Source organism: Lipotes vexillifer, unplaced genomic scaffold, assembly GCF_000442215.2.
Source record: "Lipotes vexillifer unplaced genomic scaffold, Lipotes_vexillifer_v1.1 scaffold607, whole genome shotgun sequence".
NCBI lineage: Eukaryota > Metazoa > Chordata > Mammalia > Artiodactyla > Lipotidae > Lipotes > Lipotes vexillifer.
The window spans coordinates 636,808-650,178 of record NW_006783829.1 but is presented as its reverse complement, the minus strand read 5'-3'; the positions used below and the strand labels follow the sequence as shown (position 1 = coordinate 650,178).

At 43.5% G+C, this 13,371-nt stretch overlaps 1 protein-coding gene across 1 annotated transcript in view; it reads right to left on the bottom strand.

Annotated features, from left to right (window-relative positions):
- Nucleotides 1–13,371, bottom strand: part of LOC103082496 (bile acid-CoA:amino acid N-acyltransferase) — a 30,361-nt gene that overhangs the window by 8,270 nt on the left and 8,720 nt on the right. The window lies entirely within an intron of this gene.

The following is a 13,371-nucleotide window of genomic DNA, read 5'->3' as shown; positions in this document are numbered from 1 at the left end:
GCGCAGGCCTCCTGCACCCAGACGGCCTGCGAGCCCCGCCCCGCGGCCCCGCGCAGCCCGGGACGACCCCCGACCCGGTCCTCCCCACCCCCGGCCCCTGCCGAAGGGCGCTGCGGACCGGATGAACACCGCCGCCTCTCGCCTCGCCGGCCTGAGCACGTCTACCGCCCCGCCATGGCGCCGCGGCCTCCCTAGGGCCACCGCCGACAGCTCCGCGTAGCCCTGCCAGCGCCGCCGAGCCTACCCCGAAAACTGAGGAACGTCGTCGTCGCTGCCGCCGTCGTCGACGCCTCTGCGGTTGCTGGTCCCCGCCCACATGCTGACGGGGAAGCACCGCCCACTCGGCCCCGGCTCCCCTGCCCGGTTGGGGCGCGCCGGACCCGAGGGCTTCTATTGGTCCAATCCGACTGGTTCCGCTTGCAGGCCTCTCAACGCAGCGCCGTGATTGGCTCATGGGCGTGTCCGCCTGACGTAACCAAAGGGCGAGGGGAAGGGAGTGAAAGGAAGGGTGAAGACGGGGAAGGAGGGGGAGGAGCTGACAGTGGTTGAGTCCGAGCCAACCTAAGGGGGTGTGGGTGGCTGGGGCGGGAGTGGGGAGAGAGAGAGGGGAGGGGAGAGAGAGAGGGGAGGGGAGAGAGAGAGGGGAGGGGAGAGAGAGAGGGGAGGGGAGAGAGAGAGGGGAGGGGAGAGAGAGAGGGGAGGGGAGAGAGAGAGGGGAGGGGAGAGAGAGAGGGGAGGGGAGAGAGAGAGGGGAGGGGAGAGAGAGAGGGGAGGGGAGAGAGAGAGGGGAGGGGAGAGAGAGAGGGGAGGGGAGAGAGAGAGGGGAGGGGAGAGAGAGAGGGGAGGGGAGAGAGAGAGGGGAGGGGAGAGAGAGAGGGGAGGGGAGAGAGAGAGGGGAGGGGAGAGAGAGAGGGGAGGGGAGAGAGAGAGGGGAGGGGAGAGAGAGAGGGGAGGGGAGAGAGAGAGGGGAGGGGAGAGAGAGAGGGGAGGGGAGAGAGAGAGGGGAGGGGGGAGAGAGAGAGGGAGGGAGAGGGGGAGAGAGGGAGAGCGCACAATACATCTGCTTTAACCATTAAGGTAAAGAATGTCTGTTTTGAAGATAAGGATAAAAAATCTCCCTTCTTATGACATCCATATTAACACTCCCTCAAAGATAAGGTTCACTTCCCAGACACCAGGGTCCTGTTGTCTCACTCTCTATATACTAAACCTGTCTCTTTTGGATACCTGAAGAATATACCCCTGTCGTGTTTGATGTATGTTCTTTGCTCTGATAAGGTATATGACTATGCTAAAAACCGTGCTTCAACTGAGCAGTTTCTTAGAGTTATCTGAGAGGCTGTCTCCGGGGCTACAGTCCTCAGTTTGGCAAATAAAACTCTTTTCTATTCCTATTACAGATTGTTTATTGATTATTTCCATCAACACCTAAGAGTAAAACACAGAGACCAACCTGCTAACTTACATATGATCAAGCTTGGGCAACTGCTAGGTGACTTTTTCAAAACCTGTTGATTGGAACAAAATTCAGGCTTTTACATGAAAACCTGATGAATCTGCTCATGACTATTACAATCAACTTCAGATAATTTTTAAAGAAAATTCTGATCTTTTAGAGGTTGATTCCACTCAGATAGCTTTAAACTTTATATTTATTAATGGGCTGAACCAGAACCATTCCCTTCTAGTAAAAAGAACCAGGATGGGATGGGAAACTAGAGTTTTCCACTCCAGAGTCTAGTGAATCTGGCAAACCAGCTGTCTCTCACTCGAAATGAGTCACCTCAATGAAAAACCACTGAAATTCTTATTAATCTTCAACTCCAACAAATGAAGGTCCCTAAAAGAAACCAAAACCTTCCCAGTTTGCCACAAAGAGCCAGGACGTCAGAAAAAAGATTGTTACAAATTTAAGCATTTTAGAGGGCACCTTCTGCCCTCTAACCAGTCTTTCCAATGTCCTCTGAATTCTCAACAATGGGGCTCAGGGGGACTACAGGGGCTCTTCCCAACCTTCCCACTTAATAGAATTGTAGAAACATTTCTCCAGATTGGGGATGAATCTCTTCCAGTCCTAACTGCCAATGGAACCACAATCTTGGTACTCAATGCCACTACTACAAAGCAGTCCCTGCCTTGGAGTACTAAAACAGTTCAAAGAGTGGGATCTCTAATGAACCCCAAGAGCGTCCTATCTCTGAACCTATTCCCTTTTGTTTAGGCCCTTTGAGAGATACACACCTTTTTCTCCTTAGTTCCTCTGCCCTTATCCATTTATTAGGTCAAGACCTCTTAAAGAAGTATCCATGGCAGAGTTTCTTTATCCCAAAGGGTGAAAATAATTCTAGATTTGACAATAGTCATCAAAGTAACCAATCATGTAAATTAAATCACCGTTTGACATCTTTAATTGCTTCAGCTCTGACAGTCCTAGAGCTGATTCTGAAAACTCTGATTATTTGTCCCTATTGAATCAGCTACCACCCTCCTACGGACAAAATCTCCGTCTGATATTGGCAAAATTTACAGCATGCCTCCCATCACGATTCAGATAAGTCCCTCAAAACCTCTTCCCAGAATTAATCAATACCCTATAAGTAAAGAAGCCCTTCAAGGCATGAAGCCCATAATAGAAGATTACAGGTCTCAAGGCATCATTATCTCTATACTAGTCTTTCTAATACTTCTATTTAACCTGTGAGAAAACCTAAGGACCCAGGATGGAGGTTCATCCAGTACCTCCAAGTAATAAACAACACTGTTATCCCTCGACCCCCTGTTGTTCCTAACCCTCATATGTTACTAACATCCATTCTCACTGGAAGTGAATTCTTTACTGTAATTGATTTATGCAGTGCATTCTCTAGTATTCCAGTTGACGAAGCCAGCCAGTAACTTTTGCCTTCACTTGGGAAGAAAAACAATTCACTTGGACACTAATGCCTCAGGTTTAACTGAGTCCTTATTTCTCAAATCCTGAAGGCTGATCTGTATGATATAAGTTACCCTAGAGGCTCTATTTTGTTGCAATATGTGGATGATTTGCTTCTTTGCTCTCCTTCTCAAGCCTCCTCATAGGAAGACAGCATCCACTTGCTAAAGCTTTTAGCCTCAAAGGGACATAAAATTACCAAAGAAAAACTGCAGTTTGTCCAAACCCAGGTTGGATATTTAGGGCATCTGATATCAGAACAAGAACTACACCTATATCCAGATAAACTTTATAGTGTCCTAAGTTTCGCAAAACCCCAAACTAAACACTATCTGTGACTATTTCTTGGGTTAGTTGGTTACGCTGAAATGAGATCCCAAATTTCTCTCTTATGGACAAACCTCTGTATGTTTTATTCAAGAATAACAACCCCAGCGAAATTTAATGGGAAAAATCAGATGGCGTAGCTTTTAAGGCCTTAAAGGAGAGATTGAAGAACCCACCTGCCCTGGGGCATCCCACATATTAGATTCCCTTTTTGCTTTTTTTATATGAAAAAGAAGAAAATACCCTTGGGGTACTCATCCCATAACACAGGGACCACCATTGACCCATAGGGTATTATAGCCAGCAAATGGACCCTGTAATATGGGGATACCTGCCTTGCCTTAGAGTCATTAGGCCCCAGCTCTATCAGTTAAAACCACTGAGAGAGACAGAAGATGGCAGAAGAGTAGGACACGGAGATCACCTTCCTCCCCACAGATACACCAGAAATACATCTACACGTGGAACAACTCCTAGAACACCTACACTGAACGCTGGCAGAAGACCTCAGACCTCCCAAAAGGCAAGAAACTCCCCACGTACCTGGGTAGGGCAAAAGAAAAAACAGACAAAAGAATAGGGACCCACCAGTGGGAGGGAGCTGTGAAGGAGGAAAGGTCTCCACACACTAGGAAGCCCCTTCGCGGGCAGAGACTGCGGGAGGCGGAGCGGGGAGCTTCGGGGCCGCGGAGCAGAGCGCAGCAACAGGGGTGCGGAGGGCAAAGCGGGGAGATTCCCGCACAGAGGATCGGGGCCGACCGGCACTCACCAGCCCGAGAGGCTTGTCTGCTCACCCGCCGGGGCGGGCGGGGGCTGGGAGCTGAGGCTCGGGCTTCGGAGGTCAGATCCCGGGACAAGACTGGGGTTGGATGCGTGAACACAGCCTGAAGGGGCTAGTGCACCACAGATAGCCGGGAGGGAGTGCGGGAAAAAGTCTGGACCTGCCGAAGAGACAATACACTTTTCTTGCCTCTGTTTCCCGGTCCCTGAGGAGAGGGGATTAAGAGCGCTGCTTAAAGAAGCTCCATAGACGGGCGTGAGCCGCAGCTATCAGCGTGGACCCCAGAGACGGGCGTGAGACGCTAAGGCTGCTGCCAACAGCCACCAAGAAGCCTCTGTGCGAGCACAGGTCACTATCCCCACCTCCCATCCCGGGAGCCTGTGCAGCCCGCCACTGCCAGGGTCCCATGACCCAGGGACAAATTCCCCGGGAGAACACATGGCGCACCTCAGGCTGGTGAAACGGCACACCGGCCCCTGCCGCCGCAGGCCCGCCCCGCATCCGTACCCCTCCCTCCCCCCCGGCCTCAGTGAGCCAGAGCCCCCGAATGAGCAGCTCCTTTAACCCTGTCCTGTCTGAGCAAGAACAGAAGCCCTCAGGCGACCTACACGCAGAGGCGGGGCCAAATCCAAAACTGAACCCCCGGCAGCTGTGCGAACAGAGAAGAGAAAGGGAACTTTCTCCCAGCAGCCTCAGAAGCAGCGGATTAAATCTCCACAAACAACCTGATGTACCCTGCATCTGTGGAATACCTGAATAGCCAACAAATCATCCCAAATTGAGGAGGAGGACTTTGGGAGCAAGATATATTATTTTTTCCCCTTTTCCTCTTCATGCTTCTCTGCGAGATTTTGTCTGTATAGCTTTGCTTTCACCATTTGTCCTAGGGTATTCCCCATCCATTTTTTCTTTACTTTTTAAAATTTTTTCCTTCATAATTATTTTTTATTTTAATTATTTAATTTTATTTTTTTTTTACTTTACCCTCTTTCTTTCTTTCTATTTTTTCTCCCTTTTATTCTGAGCCGTGTGCAGGACAGTCTCTTGGTGCTCCAGCCAGGTGTCAGGGCTGTGCCACTGAGGTGGGAGAGGCAACCTCAGGACACTGGTCCACAAGAGACCTCCCAGCTCCACACAGTATCAAACGGCGAAAATCTCCCAGAGATCTCCATCGCAACACCAACACCCAGCTTCACTCAATGACCAGCAAGCTCCAGTGCTGGACACCCTATGCCAAACAACTAGCAAGACAGGAACACAGCCCCATCCATTAGCAGAGAGGCTGCCTAAAATCATAATAAGGCCAGACACCCCAAAACACACCACCAGATGTGGACCTGCCCACTAGAAAAACAAGATCCAGCCTCATCCACCAGAACACAGGCACTAGTCTCCTCCACCAGGAAACCTACACAACCCACTGAAACAACCTTAGCCACTGAGGACAGACAGCAAAAACAACGGGAACTACAAACCTGCAGCCTGCGAAAAGGAGACCCCAAACACAGTAAGTTAAGCAAAATGAAAAGACAGAAGAACACACAGCAGATGGAGGAGCAAGGTAAAAACCCACCACACCTAACAAATGAAGAGGAAACAGGCAGTCTACCTGAAAAAGAATTCAGAATAATGATAGTAAAGATGATCCAAAATCTTGGAAATAGAATAGAGAAAATCCAAGAAACATTTAACAAGGACCTAGAAGAACTAAAGAGGAAACAAGCAATGACGAACAACACAATAAATGAAATTAAAAATACTCTAGAATGGATCAATAGCAGAATAACTGAGGCAGAAGAACGGATAAGTGACCTGGAAGATAAAATAGTGGAAATAACTACTGCAGAGCAGAATAAAGAAAAAAGAATGAAAAGGACTGAGGACAGTCTCAGAGACCTCTGGGACAATTAAACGCACCAACATTCGAATTATAGGGGTCCCAGAAGAAGAAGAGAAAAAGAAAGGGACTGAGAAAATATTATAGTTGAAAACTTCCCTAATATGGGAAAGGAAATAGTCAATCAAGTCCAGGAAGCACAGAGAGTCCCATACAGGATAAATCCAAGGAGAAACACGCCAAGACACATATTAATCAAACTGTCAAAAATTAAATACAAAGAAAATATATTAAAGGCAGCAACAGAAAAACAACAAATAACACACAAGGGAATCCACATAAGGTTAACAGCTGATCTTTCAGCAGAAACGGTGCAAGCCAGAAGGGACTGGCAGGACATATTTAAAGTGATGAAGGAGAAAAACCTACAACCAAGATTACTCTACCCAGCAAGGATCTCATTCAGATTTGATGGAGAAATTAAAACCTTTACAGACAAGCAAAAGCTGAGAGAGTTCAGCACCACCAAACCAGCTTTACAACAAATGCTAAAGGAACTTCTCTAGACAAAAACACAAGAGAAGGAAAAGTCCTATAATAACGAACCCAAAACAATTTAGAAAATGGGAATAGGAACATACATATCGATAATTACCTTAAATGTAAATGGACTAAATGCTCCCACCAAAAGACACAGATTGGCTGAATGGATACAAAAACAAGACCCATATATATGCTGTCTACAAGAGACCCACTTCAGACCTAGAGACACATACAGACTGAAAGTAAGGGGATGGAAAAAGATATTCCATGCAAATGGAAACCAAAAGAAAGCTGGAGTAGCAATTCTCATATCAGACAAAATAGACTTTAAAATAAGGACTATCAGAAGAGACAAAGAAGGACACTACATAATGATTAAGGGATCGATCCAAGAAGAAGATATAACAATTGTAAATATTTATGCACCCAACATAGGAGCACCTCAATACATAAGGCAAAAACTAGCAGCCATAAAAGGGGAAATCGACAGTAACACATTCATAGTAGGGGACTTCAACACCCCACTTTCACCAATGGACAGATCATCCAAAATGAAAATAAATAAGGAAACACAAGCTTTAAATGATACATTAAACAAGATGGACTTAATTGATATTTATAGGACATTCATTCCAAAAACAACAGAACACACTTTCTTCTCAAGTGCTCATGGAACATTCTGCAGGATAGATCATATCTTGGGTCACAAATCAAGCTTTGGTAAATTTAAGAAAACTGAATTCGTATCAAGTATCTTTTGCGACCACAACGCTATGAGACTAGATATCAATTACAGGAAAAAATCTGTAAAAAATACAAACACAGGGAGGCTAAATAATACACTACTAAATAACCAAGAGATCACCGAAGAAATCAAAGAGGAAATCAAAAAATTCCTAGAAACAAATGACAATGGAGACATGACGACCCAAAACCTATGGTATGCAGCCAAAGCAGCTCTAAGAGGGATGTTTATAACAATACAGTCCTACCTTAAGAAACAGGAAACTTCTCAAATAAACAACCTAACCTTGCACCTAAAGCAATTAGAGAAAGAAGAACAAAAAAACCCCAAAGTTAGCAGAAGGAAAGAAATCATAAAAATCAGATCAGAAATAAATGAAAAAGAAATGAAGGAAACAATAGCAAAGATCAATAAAACTAAAAGCTGGTTCTTTGAGAAGATAAACAAAATAGATAAACCATTAGCCAGACTCATCAAGAAAAAAAGGGAGAAGACTCAAATCAACAGAATTAGAAATGAAAAAGGAGAAGTAACAACTGACACTGCAGAAATACAAAAAATCATGAGGGATTACTACAAGCAACTCTATGCCAATAAAATGGACAATCTGGAAGAAATGGACAAATTCTTAGAAATGCACAAACTGCCAAGACTGAATCAGGAAGAAATAGAAAATATGAACAGACCAATCACAAACACTGAAATTGAAACTGTGATTAAAAATCTTCCAACAAACAAAAGCCCAGGACCAGATGGCTTCACAGGCGAATTCTATCAAACATTTAGAGAAGAGCTAACACCTATTCTTCTCAAACTCTTCCAAAATATAGCAGAGGGAGGAACACTCCCAAACTCATTCTACGAGGCCACCATCACCTTGATACCAAAACCAGACAAGGATGTCACAAAGAAAGAAAACTACAGGCCAATATCACTGATGAACATAGATGCAAAAATCCTCAACAAAATACTAGCAAACAGAATCCAACAGCACATTAAAAGGATCATACACCATGATCAAGTGGGGTTTATTCCAGGAATGCAAGGATTCTTCAATATACACAAATCAATCAACGTGATACACCATATTAACAAATTGAAGGAGAAAAACCATATGATCATCTCAAGAGATGCGGGAAAAGCTTTTGACAAAATTCAACACCGATTTATGATTAAAACCCTGCAGAAAGTAGGCATAGATGGAACTTTCCTCAACATAATAAAGGCCATATATGACAAACCCACAGCCAACATCGTCCTCAATGGTGAAAAACTGAAACCGTTTCCACTAAGATCAGAAACAAGACAAGGTTGCCCACTCTCACCACTATTGTTCAACATAGTTTTGGAAGTTTTAGCCACAGCAATCAGAGAAGAAAAAGAAATAAAAGGAATCCAAATTGGAAAAGAAGAAGTAAAGCTGTCACTGATGGCACATGACATGATACTATACATAGAGTATCCTAAAGATGCTACCAGAAAACTACTAGAGCTAATCAATGAATTTGGTAAAGTAGCAGGATACAAAATTAATGCACAGAAATCTCTGGCATTCTTATACACTAGTGATGAAAAATCTGAAAGGAAATTAAGAAAACACTCCCATTTACCACTGCATCAAAAAGAATAAAATATGTAGGAATAAACCTACCTAAAGAGACAAAAGACCTGTATGCAAAAAATTACAAGACACTGATGGAAGAAATTAAAGATGATACAAACAGATGGAGAGATATACCATGTTGTTGGATTGGAAGAATCAACATTGTGAAAATGACTCTACTACCCAAAGCAATCTACAGATTCAATGCAATCCTTATCAAACTACCACTGGCATTTTTCACAGAACTAGAACAAAAAATTTCACAATTTGTATGGAAACACAAAAGACCCCGAATAGCCAAAGCAATCCTGAGAACGAAAAATGGAGCTGGAGGAATCAGGCTCCCTGACTTCAGACTATACTACAAAGCTACCGTAATCAAGACAGTATGGTACTGGCACAAAAACAGATATATAGCTCAATGGAACAGGATAGAAAGCCCAGAGATAAACCCACGTACATATGGTCACCTTATCTTTGATAAAGGAGGCAAGAATATACAGTGGAGAAAAGACAGCCTCTTCAATAAGTGGTGCTGCAAACACTGGACAGGTACATGTACAAGTATGAAATTAGGACACTCCCTAACACCATACACAAAAATAAACTTAAAATGGATTAGAGACCTAAATGTAAGGCCAGACACTATCAAACTCTTAGAGGAAAACATAGGCAGAACAATGTATGACATAAATCACAGCAAGATCCTTTTCGACCCACCTCCTAGAGAAATGGAAATAAAAACAAAAATAAACAAATGGGACCTAATGAAACTTCAAAGCTTTTGCACAGCAAAGGAAACCATAAACAAGATGAAAAGACAACCCTCAGAATGAGAGAAAATATTTTCAAATGAAGCAATTGACAAAGGATTAATCTCCAAAATTTACAAGCAGCTCATGCAGCTCAATAACAAAAAAACAAACAACCCAATCTAAAAATGGGTAGAAGACCTAAATAGACATTTCTCTAAAGAAGATATACAGATTGCCAACAAACTCATGAAAGAATTCTCAACATTATTAATCATTAGAGAAATGCAAATCAAAACTACAATGAGATATCATCTCACACTGGTCAGAATGGCCATCATCAAAAAATCTAGAAACAATAAATGCTGGAGAGGATGTGGAGAAAAGGGAACCCTCTTGCACTGTTGGTGGGAATGTAAATTGATACAGCCGCTATGGAGAACAGTATGGAGGTTCCTTAAAAAACTACAAATAGAACTATTATACGACCCAGCAACCCCACTACTGGGCATATACCCTGAGAAAACCATAATTCAAAAAGAGTCATGTACCACAATATTCACTGCAGCTCTGTTTACAATAGCCAGGACATGGAAACAACCTAAGTGTCCATCAACAGATGAATGGATAAAGAAGATGTGGCACATATATACAATGGAATATTACTCAGCCATAAAAAGAAACGAAATTGAGTTATTTGTAGTGAGGTGGATGGACCTAGAGTCTGTCATACAGAGTGAAGTAAGTCAGAAAGAGAAAAACAAATACCATATGCTAACACATATATGTGGAATCTAAGGAAAAAAAAAAAAGGTCATAAAGAACCTAGGGGTAAGATGGGAATAAAGACACAGACCTACTAGAGCATGGACTTGAGGATACGGGGAGGCGGAAGGGTAAGCTGTGACAAAGTGAGAGAGTGGTATGGGCTCTACCAAATGTAAAATAGATAGCTAGTGGGAAGTAGCCGCATAGCACAGGGAGATCAGCTAGGTGGTCTGTGACCACCTAGAGGGGTGGGCTAGGGAGGGTGGGAGCGAGGGAGACACAAGAGGGAAGAGATATGGGAACATATGTATATGTATAACTGATTCACTTTGTTATAAAGCAGAAACTAACACACCATTTTAAAGCAATTATACCCCAATAAAGATGTTAAAGAAAAAAAACAAAACACTGAGAAAATCGTTGTGGGATCCCTTTTAACCTTTTTTGTACTTCATGCAGTAGAAGCTTTCCTGAATTCTCATCACTCTCAACATTTCTCAGTCAGCCACTTCACCCCCATGAAGTCCTTTTGTTAACTGTCCCTCACATAACTCTTCTATATTGTATTAAGCTTAACCCTGCCACTCTTCTCTACATCACTGACGAAGTCCCTTTTGACAGCTTAACGTTGAGAGATCACCTCCTGACTACTCATGATGATCTACAGGAAAATCTTCTGAGTAATGCTGACCTCTCATGGTTCACTGGTGGTTCTTATTTAAAAGGTGCTAGTGGCAAATATTGTGCTGGGTAAGCTACTTCAACTCCTTTGATGTTGTTGAGGCAGCATCTTTACCTACGGCTACTTTGGCCAAACAGGCTGAATTATGCACTCTTACATGGGCTTGTACTTTAGACAAGGACAAAACTGGCAATATTTATACTGATAGCAGATATGCTTTCAGAGTAGCTCATGATTTTGGAATGTTGTAGAAGCAACATGGCTTCCTTACTTCTAGCAGAAATAAAATTTTAAATGGCCCCTATGTTCAGAAATTTTTACCTGCTGCCTTAGCTATTATTAATACTTTGGGAGCATTCTAACCCTGACTCTCTGCAAGCTGGGGAAATCACCTTGCTGACATTTCTGCAAACAAAGGCTGGTCTTAAAGGGACCAGCAGCAGCCAAACCTTTGTCATGGTCTAAAGAGTTATTTCCCCAAGTGGTAACTTAAGAAAACTCGCTAGAGAAGTCCAAAAATTGGCCTCAGAAAAGGAACAACAATATTGGAAGTTCAACAATTGTTGGTTTGATAAAAAGAGAAAGCTCTGGTTTAGACCACATAACAACCCAGTCCTACCAGAGACTCTAAAATTTCCACTCCTCACCACTGCACATGCATTAAACTATTGATCTACTGACAAAATGACAACATTCATGAATCAATATGGGGGAAACTCTAATGAACCCATGAAAAGTGCATACCTCACTTGTCCCACTTGTCCAAAATACAACCCAGGGAAGCCTGTTCATACTGCTCCCAGACATTTTTAACTGCCTAATAGACCATTCGAGGTCTGACAAATGGGTTTCATACAACTTTCTCCACCTCATGGATATAAATATGTTTTAGTCATGGTCTGTATGTTTTCACAATGGACTGTTGCCTTCCCTTACAGACAGGTTACTGCCTCTTCTGTGGCTAAAGTCCTTTTGGAAAAGATTATCTGTACCTGGGGAACTCCTCTTCAATTTCATAGTGATCAAGGAACCCTTTTACTGACCAGGTGCTTTGATAAGTCTGTGCTGTTTGGCTGGTTTTACACATTTCACTGTACTTTCTGCACTCAAACCTTTGGCTTAGTCGGACACACCAGTGGCATTATTAAGACTCAGTTAGCAAAACTGGTACAGGCCCTCTAAGGCTTTGACCAAAAACATTGCCATTGGTCCTTCTAAATCTCAGATCCATACTTTTTGGAACCCATAAACTCTCACCCTTTGTGACAGTCAAATGACACCCAATGTTTTGGCTCTTGCTTCTTTTGACCCACAACTGATAAAAGAAGAGATACTCCAATATTGCAAAGGCCTAATTGCTTCTTTTTTTTTTTTTTTTTTTGCGGTACGCGGGCCTCTCACTGTTGTGGCCTCTCCCGTTGCAGAGCACAGGCTCCGCACGCGCAGGCTCAGCAGCCATGGCTCACGGGCCCAGCCGCTCCACGGCTTATGGTATCTTCCCAGACTGGGGCACGAACCCGTGTCCCCTGCATCGGCAGGCGGACTCTCAACCACTGAGCCACCAGGGAAGCCCCTAATTGCTTCTATTAAAAATAACTATGCTCTGGTAGAGCAATCTTTTCACAGTGTACTCTTGGGAGATGAGGACCTTATGATTCACATTCTGTAATCTGGAGATTGCATCTACTGGAAAAGACACTTCCATAAAAGCTCTCTTCAGCCTCACAGGAAAGGCCCTTATGCACCAAACTCCAAGGAATAGAATCTTGGATTCATGTGACACATCTAAAGAAAGCATCAAACCCTGAGTAGACCTGCACATCATCTAGTGACCTGAAAGTAAAGATTTCCCAGAATTGAAGCAGATGATATCTGATGAGACAACTTTCCCAAGATATGCAGACCAGGCCTATTGGAAGTTTGCCAACTTTTGATGATGACATAATGCTTTAGATGATCTTGATAACATATGGATTTTAGATTTAAAGTGCCTGATAGTTGTCCCTCCCTGTTACTTGCATGGTACCTCAACTGGTTTCCAATCTATGCACCTGCCCTCCAGTGTGAGACACTACACGCAGGAAAGGTCCTTCCTGGCACTGAGGGACAAAAAGCTGCTGAAACTGGAAAACCTGACTCTTGATCAGTGATGTTTTCAGAGAAAGATCTTGATCTAAAGGGGAAAATGTAAAAAATTAATAAACTAGAAACCTCAGTTAAATAGAGTTGGGAGACTAGAATGAGGAGCTCTCATGCCCCACAACAAAGTCCAACTAGAAGAAGAAATACTCCTCTTCTTTCCTGGCAAGGATACAGCCAATGAAAAGCCATAGAGTCTTTGTTTACTATAGCTCTTCCCCCGCCAACTTCCTTTTCCCCTCCATAAAAGTGCTCTCTTTCC